Source organism: Amblyomma americanum, chromosome 3, assembly GCF_052857255.1.
Source record: "Amblyomma americanum isolate KBUSLIRL-KWMA chromosome 3, ASM5285725v1, whole genome shotgun sequence".
NCBI classification, from domain to species: Eukaryota; Metazoa; Arthropoda; class Arachnida; order Ixodida; family Ixodidae; genus Amblyomma; species Amblyomma americanum.
In genome coordinates, this window is record NC_135499.1 from 153,731,860 (window position 1) to 153,749,224 (window position 17,365).

Genomic DNA, 17,365 nt, shown 5'->3' on the forward strand with positions numbered 1-17,365 from the left:
CGTGGCGCGTGCGCCGCTATGTGCAATGTTTTGGTGGCCGTTGTTGCGCACTATTTTCGAAAGCGCGCAATATGGAGTTCCCGGGTTCGAACCCGACTGCGGCGGCTGCGTTTTTATGGAGGAAAAACGCTAAGGCGCTCGTGTGCTGTGCGATGTCAGTGCACGTTAAAGATCCCCAGGTGGTCGAAATTATTCCGGAGCCCTCCACTACGGCACCTCATTCTTCCTTTCCTCTTTCACTCCCTCCTTTATCCCTTCCCTTACGGCGTGGTTCAGGTGTCCAACGATATATGAGACAGATACTGCGCATTTCCTTTCCCCCAAAACTAATTATTATTATTATTATTATTATTATTATTATTATTATTATTATTATTATTATTATTATTATTATTATTATTATTATTATTATTATTATTATTATTATTAATATTATTATTACATGGAACAAAATTTGCTGAGTTACAGCGCCGAGGCCAATCACGCTTTCGAAATTTTAAAAACTTACACAGTTATTACCAAATTACAGCTAACAACACCTACTTGCAAATAGGCACCTAACTGTAATAGTTGAAAGTTATTAACAAGGCTACTATAAACATGATTCTCCTAATCTCCACTAACGTTGCGAATCTAAATTTATGCCTCATAAAACCTAGTTGTAAAAATTAGTGGCGGGTTTCTCTGCAATGTCCAGCATAGAACACTTTTCTTAATTTCGAGCAGCTGCAAAAAAAAAAAGCAGTAAATTCTAAGAACTACTGCAGTAAAACAAAATTAAGCTTTAGTACGCGTTACCGCTATGACCTTGAAGGTGCCCTCGTGGATACCACGAAAGTTTGCGTGATTGCATGGTTTAGTGATGGACGACTAAGCTCGATATCTATTACTGGTCGCACGACCAGAACTGTCCACCCTTTATTACGCAACACTGCGTACTTTTACGAGCCACTTCAGCACCAAGCAATCAAGTCTACCGTTCCCCGCGGCCAGAGCGGGTCTGATCCCCACCCGCAGTTCAGAATTCGCGAATTTACCCGCACACTTCAGTGCTCGCGTTCGCACTGTTACTAACACTCCATCAACACTCTTGACAGAACTACGAATTGATTTTTTTTCTTGCGTTGTCGTTGTTATATGCACGTGATAATGTCTCTCTCTCCCTTCGCTCTCCTCTTTCTTTTCTCTCACGCTGCACACGCTGTGGAGGAAAGTAAAAATCAGCGGGTAAAAGGACCACTTTTCCGGCGCGCGCGAGTATATAATGCGGCACGCTTGCTGCCGATCACGTCCGGTGGCCGCGCGCCGATCAGGGGCGCGGAGGAGTAAGGGGGGGGGGGGGGGGGGGGGGGGGGAAGACGGCCCCTTCACGTAGGGCACGGGAGAGGCCGGGTGTTGGGGCCGCCCGAGGCGTTTGATTAGGAGTGTTGGCGCCTTCCCAGCGCTCACGTACGCGGCCCGCACATGACGGATGGGGCGCGAAACGCCTTTGTGGACGTGATTTGCCTTATTGGCTGCTCGCGGGCCCCGCTCCTTTGTTGCCGGCTCTAATAGGGATTAACGGCACAGGCCCAGAAGTAGGGCGGCCGGGCACGGCAGAGAACGTGGGTGCCCGTCAGAGTCGTCGTTGCCGCAGCGTGCCTGCGTGTATTGCCGATCGGTGCTGTTGCTGACGTAGCTCGGGTTGCATGCAAGGACGGAGCTAGAAAAAAAGGAAGCAAGGAAAATGGTGTGGGAGCAGTACTCTCTGGGCGCATTACTCGTCCCCGTCCGTTGGTCGCACCATTACTCACGATCGGTATGCGCCCCGTAAGCAGTGGCAACCCATTGAAGGCGAATCGCGCGAGCTGTTGCAGCGACGTGATTGCGTGGGATTTCCGTTGACCGCCGTTCAGAGCAGGTATAGCTGGGCCTGGTGGGGTCAATTAACCGCTGGCCAGAAGGCTATTACTGGACAATCGGGCTCCTTTTTTCGCTTGTTTCTGGCTGTCGATGCCCGTGAAGAGGTGTGGGACTTCGTGTAAAGAACTCAGAATGCTTCGGTGATGGTAATACGACTTGTTATATAGTATATAGGTCGTTTTTAGCTTAGATATTCAAGGTGCGTAAGCATGCATGTTCACTGATGTGTCTGGTTGAAAAGAATACTGAAAATGGCTAAAATGAATGCTCCAGATTGATAGAAAGCTTGGGCAAGCTCTTCTACTGTGGGAGTGGTTAAGTGAAAAGCCGCCAAATTGGAGAAAAGTTTGTTTTTTTCAATTTTTTTTTACCTCTTACTCTTGAGAAGCGCTGAAAACCTCTCCTCCGGCACCGACATTTTTTTTTATTACACGTATCTTCTTCTTCTTCTTATTATTATTATTATTATTATTATTATTATTAGTAGTAGTAGTAGTAGTAGTAGTAGTAGTAGTAGTAGTAGTAGTAGTAGTAGTAGTAGTAGTAGTAGTAGTAGTAGTAGTAGTATTTGGAATTTGCAGACTTCGGGTAGGCGTAGCGTCGGCGCGTCTTTTCGGAGCGTGCCATGCATGTGCTTTATTCTGTAAGCACGTGCAAAGTTCTCGACGCCCTGCGAACCGCACAGCCAACAAGCTATTTCTTCTTCATCTCTTCTGTGTCGATAAGCTCTTGAGTGGACTCAAGCTGCCCGTCCTCCAAGCATCAGGGGTGACTGGGGGCAGTAGCTAGCGCCTTTAAGTAGGCATGGAGCGGAGGAGGAGGTCAAAAGAACGAAAGCTGTGATCCGAAAGGCGTGGGGAAGGGGGAGGAGGGGGTTAAGGCTGTGAGTCACGCCATTCTGGACAGAAATAACTTCACTACGACGACCCGTCAAAGCTCAGATTCAATTCGGCAGTAACCGACCAGTGACACCAATAAAAAACAGCGACCGATTTCCAAACGCGAGCAGACTTGATCAATGCATCGACCATTTGTATCTTTTAGGCAACCTCATTTGCATTTAATTGCTACCACCGGTCTGCGCCTTCGCTTCAAAGCGACTCCTTTAACGGAGGCGCACGTGCTGAAAAAGACTTTGGAAGCCTCGCCCTTGCTTTAATAAAAACCTCTCTGTTCTTCCGCACTCGCACCCTTGCCAATTCCCGCGTTCTCCGAGTTCGGAAAGTAGTTTTCAAGGGCAATGTTGGAGCAGTCGAGATAGGATATTCGCTTAGAGGCGCCCTCTCGCTTTAACTAAGTAGACAGGAAAGAATAGTGGCGGTCCTTGTATTGGTACCTTGTGATAAAGGCTGCTTGAGTTAAAATGCGGAAGGGAAGATAAGACAAAAAAGATAAAGAGAAAGAAATGGACTACCAATAGTGAAAAAGGAGCGGAAAAACATATTGGCCTAAATGGGGCCGGAAGGGAAGGAAAGAGAGAAAGGACGATAACCTCGCGCCCACAGCACGATGAAGTACGAAATGTTAACTGGCATATACATACACGCGGTTACATGAATACGCTGCTCACGCACATCTCAGTTATGTGACTACTTATGTCGCTGATATCGCCTATTCGGCTTCCGTCGAGCACCGGGAACATACCGCCCACGCAAGTATTTATTAATGCGAGAGAATTAATACGGCCATACCAACTAAAACTCGGTGTCTGTCCGCGTTCAATGAAGTGAGGAGGAGGAGGAGGAGGAGGAGGAGGAGGAGGAGGAGGAGGAGATTTCATGACGTCACGAAGGGGGAAGCACACAGCGAACGGGAGCGCTACGGCTGTGTAAGTAGGAGGAGTCAAAGAACCGCCAAAGATGTGAAAAACTGACATTAAAATTCGAATTAAAATCCGAATTTCAATTGAAAATAATTGGTATTGGAAGAATTACAGGAGGAATTTGACTTGAATTGGAATTGTAGTTGGCGAAATTTGAATTTGGATTCGAGGAATTGCAGCTGGAATTGAAATTGGAGAAAGAATTACAAGAACTGAAATTGCAGTCAAATAATTAGAAAATGTGCAAAGAAAGACTTCGACACAGCGAAGCTTAAATTGTTCTTGCTGGGCATGAATTCAAATCGTCCACACAAATCGATCAGAAAATCATAGCCCACATGCTAACACATTCCCCTCTGTGTCAATCGCATTGACCGCCGGTGAATTATTTATCACTGTCTCTCTCTTAACCTGGTTCCACAGGTTTCAGGCTAGTAACTGAAACTTGAGTTAGATACTTAAAAATTGATAAATATATTGAACAAAGGTCTTATCTGGAAATGTAAAGCCAATAAAGTGAATGCGGAAATGAGATAATGAGAGAACCAAACAGCGGGCTGTCAATAACTGTGACCGTAAGGCTTCGCTGCGAGTACAAAGCTGCTGCGGAGTCGAATCGGGACTGCTGCGCTTATAATTCTTTTCATTGCAATTTCCTGTGTGTGATGGACGTAAAGATCGTCCCGAAAAGCCTGAACGGTAAATACAGCGCGCTTTGTCAAGCACACACTTTTTTGTGCAAATGGGATCCTAGTGTTTACAATCACGCAAATGAGTAGAGCCATTCATTACACGGTAACTTCAAAGCTACCTGAAAGGGAGTACATTATCTCCTCTAGTCTGCAACTACCGTAATTAAACCTACTTTCGGAAAATTGAGGGAAGTAATTCGCCAAGCAGAAAGCATATTTTATTTCTGCCGTTAGCGCTGCACAAAGAGATTAAAAGCACGCAGCTAATCCCTTGGCCGGAGACTATTTGCGTCCTTTTCTGAGAAATTAGTGCTTAAATCTTTTAATTTTAATTTGACCCAGAAGCGAAACAAAGTTAAAATTATACGATCAAGTTACCGTCTCCGCTCTGTCTTTTAAAGGTATTCATCTCCTAGAAGATTGGTTTTTCTTTATTTTCCCCCTATGCCGTGCGCTATATACAGTGCGCAAGAAGAAGAATCTTACTACAAAAATCCAGTAGGCAGAAAGAGGCGGAGCTGCGAGCCTTTGACACACCTAACGACCTTTTGCTAGATGAGTCAGGGGTGGCGGGGCTTAATTTTACCGCTGGCTGCGTTTAATTAGATTGAAAATCTAATTACCTGTGAGTAGTGACCATGGAATCCCGTAAGCGAAGTCAAAAGTCGCAATAATGATATTCAAAATTAAACTAGGAAATAACGGCTCGAAAATAAAGAGGGGCGTAGGGATGGCCTACTTACGCACGTACACAGCCCAGTGTTTTCACGTAAGAAATTGATGAAGCCGTTAGAGGCAAATTGGAAGACGAGGTCCGTAAAACGGACCTTGCTTCCGCCTTCTTCGTTCGGTCGTAAAGTTAATGCGGTTGACTCAGTGAGACACGCTTAAATGAGGCGAGCAGCGTCGAACAAAAGAGCCTGTGAGAGCGGGAGCGCTCGCGGTGGTTCGCGGTGAGTTATGAGTCGTGGGGGCCAGGAACGAGGATTTATCGAGCAGCAAGAGGCGCAGAGATTTATCGAGGCCGCGAGCGAGCCGGCGCGTAGCGCTCGTCGGCTTAGCGTTTTTTTCTCGCGTGGGAAGAAAGAAGCCGGCCGCCGACGAGGAACGGCCAAGCGTGTACAAACGAGGGCGGAAGAGACGCTAAGGTATACGCCGATGACGCAAGAAAGGACAGACGTTTTGTGCTGTCGACAGCAGCTTCGCAGCGTGACTGATTCGCCTCGCCAGGATGGATATCAGTTGTTTGTGAGCTTATGTCACTAATAAAAATTTTCACACGCACACAAACAAAGTATTTCCATAGTGCTTACTCTTTTTTTTTTTAACATAGAGTTGACGATGCACCAGAAACTCAAGTCCAGCTTTCTCGGGCAGAAAAAATTTTCAGAATTGGAAAATTTTAAGGCACTGTTATTGAAATATTGAAGGTAATGGTCCATTATTCTGTCATGTAGCAAAATATTTCTTTTAAAGTGTTTCCAGCGACCGTACCTAACAGTAAAGGCTGCCATTGAAAATAAATTGGGAACGCTACTGACGATAGCAAAAACGTGAATAGAAAAAAAAATTCAAGACTGCCATCAGGTGATCTGCGGATATATTGATCGTTATAGTGAAATCTTGCATTATATGAAAAAAATTGCGTTCATAAGCGGTTTCCCGCTCAAAAATGCTTTGGTCCAAAACTGCTGGGTATGTATATATGTAAAGCTTGTGGTACGTGAATTCACGGCCATTGTTTGGCGTTTAAAGGCACGGCTGCTTTGCTCGCTTTCATGTGACTACAATGCAAACTTTAGCAGACTCCGCCATGTTTCCGTTTGCCGGAGCTACACTCTAAATAAATAGCAGCAAAAAGAGAGTAAAGTGTCCTATAGCGCACTACTTTTTATAAAAGGGAGTAGTGTGCTAGTGGACAGTTTACTCTCTTTTAACACCGCCTATATAGACTTATTTGTGTTTAGAGTGTACTAGCCAAGATGCGTCATTCGTCGATATCATTGCCACTGTATCAGCCCGTAGATATTTATTGTCGTAGCGACTGTGGCTGGCAAATTAACTGAGGAAATATACGTACATTACGAAACAACCCTTTCCTGAAATCGATACATTGCGTTGCTCATTAATCACCGTTGTGGTCTCTTCTGTGACTTAATGAATTTCATAAGTGCTACGTGTTTACGGACGACGATAGTAACCCAGTAAAAGCTCGGAGCTGGGGGGACAAGGGGAAAGGAGAGGACGGAATAACATATTACGAACAGGTAAACATAAGAGTGTCGCGGTTTCGCTATGGCATGGTTTGGCATATCGAAACTTTGTACCGTGATTATTCAGAATTGCATGCAGTGGCAATAGCAAAAAAAAAAGGCTTTTAGCAGATAATGGCATATGGCGGCTGCTCTTGGTGGGATGTTTGGCGACAGAGCGACTTTGAAAAAGTCATTAGTTCATGTTTATTTCACCAAGCGCCGCACATGGCTCGGAGATGTTTCCGGAAAAGTTAAGTGCAAAAGCAGTGTGTCATCCTACACAGCATTCACCATATATTTTAGCAATAAGAGAAAATGCTGCTGGCTTTAACAGAACTGCGCTGTGTTTCTTCGCAGCACTGCAACCGACGAAAGCTTTCCGTACAATGCACAGAAAAAACTGGGACTGGCTTCGGAAAACATGAATTTCGAAACGCCCTCTGTTGTCTAAGAGCTTTTCAAGCGCTTTCTGACATAATACGTTACGAACGACAAGATTCCACTTAGTTACGCAAAACCGCCGCCACTAAGCGCTACTAGATGGCGACACCATACGACCACGATTGCCGGAAGGTAAAGAACGATGAAGAGATTGTGCGGACCCTGTTCGCTGCCAACATGGCACACTGCCAAGTATATTTCCGAAAAAAAAAAAGAGGCACCAAGCAACGATTTGATCACTGCGTCAAGAACTGTTAGAATTTGTTTAAAGGTAATGTTTTCATACTTGTGAGCACCCTGATCTGCTAAAAACTTTGCGCAACTGCTATCTGTGGCCTCCATCTTGATATCCTTGCCAGGGTAGTGCGCTCTGTATTTTACCTGCAGAATAATGGCTAGCTATCAAGAAGCGTAACCATGATGGCTGTTACCGCGGTTAGCAGGAATGTGGAAAGGGCATACATGGGACTTTGACCGCCGTTTTTGTTTTGGTGTCAGAAAATTAACTCAATGAAGATTGCGAAGTGTTAACTCTGTTCGTGCGCCAGTTTCCTGGGAGTAAAATTTACAAAAGGTTTGGGCGTAGTAAGGAGGCAATACACACTTCAAGAAAGATCGCACATACACTATCATTTCAAAGTGTCTCTGTGTCGGAGCACATTCCCATTACACGTCTACTTAGATGTCAATGGACATTGTGCGGGCGCAGTTAGCGACAGTTCTCCACGCATTTGCTAGAACTTATGCGTTTGCTTCTGTTTTAAAACTACTCCACCAATGTATTTCTCTTTTCATTCAACAGATGGCAGCACAAAGAAAGGGCCGATAACTTAGACTGCGCTCCTCAGGAGAGGTATGCTGCGTTCACGTAACCCAGCTTCATCTACGTAGTGCACGAGCGAACACGAAAGGGAGGAATGATTCTCCGTCTTTGCACGGGGCAATATCATGCAAAATTGCCTCAGAAAGCCCCAGCAGGCTCCAAAAGTGTCGTTACAAAGCTATTCCAACCTGATCGCACGAAGAGCCTTCCGTACACATCAGCACGATTACGCATGCTAAACAGAAATTATACTTGTGACAATGCTGTAAATGTTAAAAAAAGAATCACGTCAAAAGAGCGAAAACAGGGGCTAGTTGGTATGCTGTCATATTAAGGACGCAGTGTAGTAAGACTGGAAGTCTGTGTATGCAATTTATAGATTGTTTGTCTTCCTCTCACCTCTCCTGTCCCTTTTTCCAAGCTATCGCTTTTCAAAACTATGCTCGTAATTAAGCAACCAGAAGTATGTTTTCTTCATTTTCAATCCAAAGAAACAACACGGGTGGACTTCGCTACTGAAAAACATTCCGGATAATGTATTAATCAGCATTGGTTTCTTCGTTGAATACAATCCTACCAGCCTGTTTTTATTACGCTCGACCAGCTACGCTCATTCACGCGTGTTATCTTACTTCCGCATTGTCCTTGCAAAAGCAAAACAAAAAGATTTATGTTGATTCGTTGGCGAACGCCTCCCAATCTGCCGCCTATCCCGAGTGTGGGTGTACGCCATTTGACGCCTAGCAGACGAGGGCAGCAACAACAGCTTTCCGAGCTTGGAGCGGCAAGATGAGCCATTCGGATTCTTGACGCGGCGGCGATACAGCGTGGATAGAGAGCCGAGGCTCCTTGTTGAGATTCCGTGCGATTGCCAGAGCGCAATGGCACCCCCTCCCCTCTCTATATCCGTATCTTTCTTGCTAATGCCAATGCTCTTCCGAGTGCTCATGTCTGAGTTGAGATATCCGAGGCTCCGAACGGCATCCCTTCCTTTCTGCCTCGTAATAAAGAAGAAATTTTTAAGTAAATAAAAGAAAACGAAATAGATTAGGGTCTTTACGAAAGAATCTCCCGCGCTAACAGCGAAATTCAGTAGCGAAGAAAGCAAAACAGAAGTCTGGAATCCAAAGTTAAGTTCGATAAGGTAAACGATGGCCGCGCGCGCCCTGCTCGGTCTCATATGATGGCTCGGCTTTGGGGTCTTAAATTAAATTGAAAGTTTAAGCCAAACATATGGCTCAAAGCTTCTGCTCCGGGCAGCCACAACAAAGAATGGGGGGACAGAGGCGCTCATTCTGAGAGCTTCAGAGCCTTTGCGGATTTCCAATGATGAGAAAGACAGGCGAAAAAAAAGGAAGGAAAATGAGGTCGACAGAATCCCGGGGAGCCTTGTGGGATCAAAGAGCTCGCGTCTGAAAAGCGTTTGCATCGGCTGTGCTCTATATACGACATCCGCCGCGAGCGATATCGCGCACGGCTTCTTAAGACCAGCAGGGGGGGGGGGGGGGGGCACTGCTTATGGTGGACTGCGAGGGAGGACAGTGCGGCGAGACGGAGGAGGACGCAGAGAAGGACGGCCAGGATAGCGTCCGATAGAGAGAAGCGGTCAGCTCCATTTCGAAGGCGTAGAAACGAAGGCCGCTCACGAGTCCTTGACAAGAAACGAATGCGGGGCAAGGGAAATTAACGAACAAGGCTGTTGGAGCGAAGAAATAAATAAAAAAGAAACAAAAGAAAGAGAGAAGGGCGCGCATATTTTTTTTTTTTTGTAGCACGCACGCAGTTATGCGCGCGCGCGCGCGTGTGAGTGCGAGTGCGTGTAATGTCCGAGCGCTTAGCGAATCGGGGGCTTCGTACCGAGCGACGCGACGCTGCTCGCTACAGCCTCGGAGGGAGCGCAGGGGAACGGCGTTGCTCCTGGTGTCCCACTTTAGGCGAGACCCGCACAGACCGAATCATATACGCTTCTACTCCTTCCCTTACCTCCCACACAACTAGCACCTTATAACCACCCTGCGGCTGTGTAGCTGCGTGGCCCGCACCCCACCCCTCCTCTTGAGCGCCCGAGATCGCGCACTTCGTGCCGTTCATCGGAGGGGCAGGGGTTTGTGCAGGAGGAGGTGGAGGGATGCTGGAAATGTGGGGACGTAATTGCTACCGCGCTGCCCCGGAGCCAATTTGTTCTTAGCTTCCCCCCCCCCCCCCCCTTCAGGCTTCGCAAGTGTTGCGGGTGGGTGCGGGCACTCTCTGCCACTCGCTGCGCTCCACGTTTGTTTGGCAGTGGAATTGTTTGAGCGCGCTCCGAGCGCCGCCCGCCAGACCGTTGCGACGCTAGCCCGGTGCGTCGGCGAGCGCTTCGTGACGTGACGGTCCGGCCAGCGACGGTATCTCTCGGTTTCTTGTTCTCTCTCTCCCTCGTACGCTACCCGCTCACGCTGCTGTCGGCCCCTCCCCCTCCCCAACCCTTCCCCTTCACCTTCATTCCTGGCTGCCCGCTCCTTTTTGCTTACTTTTTTCTTCACGTTCGCTTTGAGCTACGCCGGCCATTTCTCCTAGTTAGTCGATTATCTTTTTTTTTCTTCATCCCGAAAGCGCGCCGCGCACGCCACCTTCTCGAAGGGGGGAAAGAACACCTCGGGGCATTTCAGTCACCGTCGAGTGGCCGGCGGAATCGAGTCTGTGGATAGAAGAAAAGAAAAGAAAATAAATATGAAAGGGAAGAAGGAGAGCGAATAGGGGCGTTGGTCGATTTTGCGGCTTTCGATCTCCGTTTGTCGCTATCGCGTACCATCGCAGGCCTGCAGAGCGATTTAATTCCAACTGCAAGGACGTTTCTCCGTCGAGCCTGCCTCTCCTTCCCCGCGCCGGCGCTCGACGCCAGATCGGTCGCGGGTCAGACTTTTCACCGTAACCGGAATCAAATTGTTTCGCCACTCCGTACTTTTTTGACTTGGAATCATTTCTTTCTCTGGCTTGCGCCAACCGGTCAATGTGGGAGCCGGGTTATTGCGCCGTGAGATAAAATTAGCATATAACGGTGGGCGAGCAGACTTTAGCGTGACTTCATCGATTGCTTTCGTTGATAGCACTGCGGCCCGCATCGCCTTACAAGTCCTAATTAAAAGCGCGCTTTGTCATAAAGGTCAGGCTAGTGCCATCAACCCAAAAACGGTGCACTTTTTTTTTCTTTCTGTGTACTGCGAAACTTTGCGAGCCTTATACTATATAGCAACCTTGCAGGCGTGTTCCGAATAGAAGAGAAGCAACCTGTACCTACGACATGTGCTTGTCATGGAAGAACGTAGAGTGGAAGGAGATATTGACCGCCCTCTAACGGAGAAGTACCACACGCAGTGCACTGAGTGGAATAGCACTCTGAAGCATCGTCTGATTCAAGTCTAGGGATTAAGAAGTCACACAGCAATTAGAACAACAAGCTCCGAGGCTTGTCGCTTTTCAACGCTGCTCAGAAATTGCAAAAATTGGTATAGCACACATACCCCGCTTTCCCCTAGCCGTTACATTTAGTGGCGTGGCCTCTAGCTGTGACGTCTAGAGAGCTCCTGAAAACTTGTTTGCACCAGCAAAATTAACGGTTCCCCGGCAGGGCCAATAGCAGATTTCAGTGGATGCCACCATCCTTGATGGCGTCGTAGAAAATTCTTGTATAATAGCATGCGTCGTTCGGTTTTCAATTCGGTTTTCTTAAATGGGAGATCATAATAAACAAAATAAGGCAACTTCATTTACATCAAGTGCCGTGGGCGAGTTCCGTGGGCGACCCTCCCGAACCGTCACAGGTTCTTGACGGGTCGGACCGTAAGGGAGCAGCAGGAGGATGAGTACCGGGGCTGCAAGGGGTCAGGAGCGACCCACACCAGCGGTGTCGAAGCGCCTGTGGTATAACTGGTGTTAAGTGCAGAAAATATTCGGCGGCAAAATGGATCTTGCGCTGTGCTGAAAACGCGGTTCAGTACAGAGAACCTCAAGTGCCACAGAAAACATAGCACTACAGTCAAAGCAGCGTATAGCACGCACACCAGTCCTTCCTACCGGTAGACGCTGAAAAGTCAGGTGTCAGTGCAGTAGCTTTGAAGGTCCTGTTACGCCGGAAATCCGGCGTTGTCGGTGTCGGCGTCGTAAGCTAAAAATCACGGCCATCGCTTTGGCAGGTGGTCCGCAGAGAGCCATCTAGGAGGAAGGTAGGCTACCTAGGTCACATGACCTTGCGGCGTCATCGCAACCTGCCCACCGTGGCAGGTGGCCGTTAAATTAATGATTGGTCGCTCGGGAAGAGACACCTAGGTCGCACAAAGGCCTACCACTGGGAGCACCTGCCATCGCAGGGCAGTGGTGCATCGCTTAACCGCTGCACCACTGCGCCAGGAGGGGTATGAGGACTCCTAGGGATCTACGTATGAATGTAAAATAGAGAATGACCTTCTGCATATATAAGAGTTAACTCAAAACGCTATCGCGTTACACTCTTAAGAAAGAGCTTAAGTCTCTCCTCCATTTTTTTTCTGTTTTCCTTGGCTCATAACATCTTTCAAAATAACTACAATGCTTCAATCCCGAAGCGCAGGGATTACATGTCGAACTGGCTCGGCGGTTATGGTGTTGTGATGCTTAACGAGGCGTTGTATGTTCGATAACTAAAGGGCCTGAAACTCGCACTGAAATTCGCACTGAAACTCCAACCGGCGTTACAAAACATTCGATGTTAGAAGCTAGCCTGTATAGATTGGTTGTATGGCACCCCACTGAGCAGTGGTATGGTTTTAGGAAGCAAGATCGTCGACAGAAGTAATCAGAAAGCGCAGCTAGATGTATAAGCAAAGTAGACGTGAATGGATCAACCTAATTTTACAGTTTATCATATTTCTTCTCCCGTCGGACAGCGAAATGAGAAATATCTCTACTAGACAGAAAAGCCCAAGAATAACGACATGTTCTTCCTTCGGACAGTCTTCTGACCTAAAGATAATACTAAAGAAAAGCAAAAAGGAAAGGGGAAGAAATGAATATGTTGATCGCACGCGGAAGGAGACAAGCGCGACAACTGAAAGGCTGCTGACATTGGCCGGTGACACGGCGCGCATCTCAACGAACGCTCCTCAGCGGCTCCGCACTGTCGGTGACCGGTGGGTTTCCGCAAACGTGTCACGCCAGACGAACGCCCACTTATTTATTTATCTTCCTGCTTAAATATACCAGCGCGGACGCTTGTGGTGGGCGCTTTTCCAAGACGGTGCAATAGTACAGCCGCCTAGGTTGAGATGTGTCGGGAGATATAATTAGAGAACAGGAACTGTGTTTAATATTGATGTTTCCGAGCTGCTACCGTACAATCATGTCGTCCGATCAGTTTTACCGCTCCGTTCAGTGAGTCTAATTGGTGAATTTTTCTTTACGTTCTCTTAAAGCACATTGATTTAATGTAAGTCGCATGCTCTTGCAAGAAGTATTGACAGAGTGAACAGGCTTTAACACCATCTCTGGAGGCGTGTTTTGTTGCAATAGTGGCCGGAGTTGGCAGCGTCGTTATCTTTTGGCTCGAAAGAGGTTTGAGCCCCACCCACACTCTCCTTTTATGGTTGATCAGTGTTTCAGGATTTATTATCTTTCCTTTAGCTTGTAAACATTTCGCTCAACACCAATGTCCCATGGTCGCAATTCGGAGAAATCCCCGATTCCGTTGGCAGCTTTGAGCGGGAATGCGCGAGGTTTTACTGGCACTCCGAGTTCCCCGAAGGCCTGCGAGCACTTGAATAATAACATGAGTCTCTCTTTATCTGTGTTGAGTATAAATTCTAGAACAGGTGAACTATATTCGCTGTTCCTTCCCCTCTGGCTTGTTACAGCCGCAGAGTGTTAGCATAGTTTCGTTATCGCTGGGATCGACCGGTGGACGTGGCTTAAAAAAACAATCAAAGCGATTCGAGCGACAACAACCGATATATTATAGCCATTGAGCCCAACTCGAAAAATACGCAAGAAAAAAGTTCTGGGCGCGTCTTTGCACTGCGAAAATGGAGGTAGAACGGTCTCTGAAGTTACTGTACCACGTTATGTGAGCCACGAGATGTTGGAGTCAGTTTCAAGAAGAAGGCTTTCAGCATTCGCTAGAAATTTTCTCTGAACTCCGCTTCTTTTGCTACTCAGCGCTTCACCGGGTGTCTTTCGCAATACCTCATGTACTGTAAGCTTCAGTGCGTCTCCGATAAAAAACAAAACAGTAAAGGCTATAGGCTTATCGCCAGAGAGCGCGGGATGCGACTGAAACAAACTAAGTGCATTTAAGAATATCATAAGTCGAGCACATATACGAGGTGTGACAAAAAAAATAAAACGAGACTGGCCCAATAAATTATTGTACTTACAGAATCAGTTCTCTGAGACATTATCAATCACCTTCAAAGTAGTCGCCTTCAGCCTTCAAACACTTCTGCATTCGGTGCTGCCATTGCTGGTAACAGTTCTGGAACGAGGTTTTTGGAAGGCCCTTTATGAGATTCTCCGTTTTTGCCTGAACCTCTTGAACTGAGGTGCAATGAGTTCCCCATTAAGCAAGATTTAACTTTAGGAAAAGTAAAAAAAAGTCGCATGGAGCCAAATCAGGTGAATAAGGAGGACGTCCCATCACACTAATGTTTTTGCTGGTCAGAAACTGCTTGACAGATAGGGCCGTGCGAGCGGGTGCATTGTTCTGGTGCAACAGCCATCCATCACTCCACAACTGTGACCTTTTTTTTCCTAATTCTTTCACGAAGTCTTTTTTGTACTTCAATGTGGTAGTGTTGATTAACAGTCTGACCACTGGGGACCCACTCAATCATTACAATTCCATTAATGTCAAGAAGACAATTAACATGGCCTTGAATTTTGATTTTGACATGCGTGCTTTTTTGGGTCTTGCGGATTCTAGAGACTTCCACTGCATTGACTGGCGCTTATTTTCTCAGTCATAGGTAAAAATCCATGTTTCATCACATGTTACAACAGATTCCAACAAATTTGGCTCCTTTGCAATGCGTTCTAACATGTCCACACACACGTCTTTACGGCACTGTTTTTGGTCATCGGACAGAACTTTTGGAACAACCTTCGCAGAAATCTTCCTCATGTGTAATTGGTCCGTTTGAAATGCGTCGAACAGCTTTCCTGTCCAAGTTAACCAAATGCGCCACCGCACGAACACTTAATGTTCGGTCACCACGGATCACATCACGAACTTTGGCAATGTTTGGTCTGTAATCACGGATCTTTGGCGCCCATCACGTTCATCATCTTCCACACTGTCCATTCCCCCTGAAAACCGCTTATGCCATTCATATAAACGTGCACGAGAACAAGTTTCATCTCCATAAGCCTCAGTTAACATTTCAAATGTTTCCGTGGCTGATTTGTTAAGTTTCCCAAGAAAATTGATGTTGATTCGCTGTTCGGTTTTTACATCAGACATTTTTTTCCGGCAGAATGCAGTTGCACGTGTTCACTCAATGACGCAGCACTCCCAACTGCCTTGATCGGTTCTGTCGAAGCAACCGTTAAGAAACTGTTAGATGTCTGATGCCCATTCTCCTCCGTTAAACGTGACAAAAGATCACTTAGTGGATTTTGTTAGCCTCAAAGCCCATCTTCTTTTTTGTCTTCTGCTTCTCCTCTTCTTTTAGCAATGCACGGCTGCACTATGTACGACTGACAAGGGCAAACCAAACTTTTAATTCACAGGTAGATTATCCACATGTAGGTCGCTACCTACCGGCCTATCCTTCTGTGACGCAACTGTGTTGTCTTGTCTGTAGCAGCGAGCGGTGCAGTGGTGTTCACAAGTGTTTAATGACAGCTATTTGTAAGGGGCAGAACTTCTATCGTATGAACACTGTAGGCGGTGAAAGACAAATGGGCGTCTATGTCCTGTGGAACTTCGAGCCTGACTGACCTCAACGACGTCGAAGTTCCGTCATCAACTCTCTTCTGCCGAACGGCCCAAGATCCGGCTTGCCACCTCGTGCTTCAAGTCCAGCGCTGTCCCGTGTACTCCTTCTTCTGGTGATTCCATCTGTTTGCTGGTACCAATATGTTCCATTCAAACAAATTGGCCCGCATGACCACCGTGTTAAAGTTCGTCTCTAACTTTGCTTAAAAAGGAACACCACAGTAACGCATTGTCTTTATGCTCAAAGCAAGCAAAAGTCTACCGTGTACGCTTGCACCCGCAAATAGCGGTTCTGTAGCGTAAAACGCAATATTTTTTAATTGTTCATTATTTTCCTTCAAACTGCAGCCCAAAAAGCCCGAAAAAAAGCGGGAGCCGTGGTGCGCCGAGCACTACTCACCTTTGCATTCGAAAAGCCCTCTATTCATAACTGTTTCTTGCGCATCCCACTTAAGCCATTTAACTCCATCGTAGGAAACTAAACTCAAGTCAACGCACTACAAATACGTGAATAGAACCTCAATGCAGACGCTGTAGGAAGCTTTTGAAAAATCGACTTGCAGCACTGCAGTCTCTCTTTAATTGGCTTTGCAGTAAACTAGGACGCTTCTAACTTCTTGAATGTTCGTGAAAATGCTTGTGCCTCAAAATGCGCAAGTTCTGTGTCGTCCTATGATATTCTTCTAGCTCTTATAAATAAGAAGAAACGAGAAAGAAAACAGCCGTGACGAACTAGCGTCTGTTCTTTGTGTCCTGCGTCTCCTGCATTGTCGTTTATAAACGCTTCAGAAAAGTGCATTTCGTGTTTGGTTACTAGCTGCTGCAGTTGAATACGCAAACGGCCATGGTATTCGCCATAACGCGCATTAGGTGGACAAATCTTTGTGATCATGTACATTGTGATATTCAGTTGTTCTTTGTCTTCTGAACTCTTATGGCGCCCAAGGGGCAAGCATAGTTTGCCCCCTCTGAAATCAAGGCGGCGAGTAGCTACGCCGGGAAAACTCTGGAACCGCGCGTTGTAATATCACAGCGACGCCTTATTTGAATTTCTTTTAAATGTCGAAGTTAATTCATCTGGACCCCCAGACTTCTGAACATTCAAGCCATAGAGGCGCACTTGACCACCATTATGGAGGCGACAGTTTCTAAAGAGGCCCTTAGTTTCCAATCGCAATTCGGCTGTCTAGACACCATAACCTATCCAAGATAGGACATAAAAGTGCATAAAAGCGTCCGCTGTACTGGTAGGGCTGCCTGCCGCCGTACACGCACGCACGCACGCACGCACGCACACACGGGGGATGGGGGGGCGGGGCCGGGGCCGGCACAACCGCACTACGAACCTCAGGGTTACAGATATGGTGAGCGTCGGGCGCCACGCGCGGTCTACCGTCTTCTCCCCTCTATAGCTGTCTGTGGCCGTCCGTCCTCTGTAGTATGCGCCGCATCCCACACCAGCGCCTTCGCATGCATATCGAGGTCTGT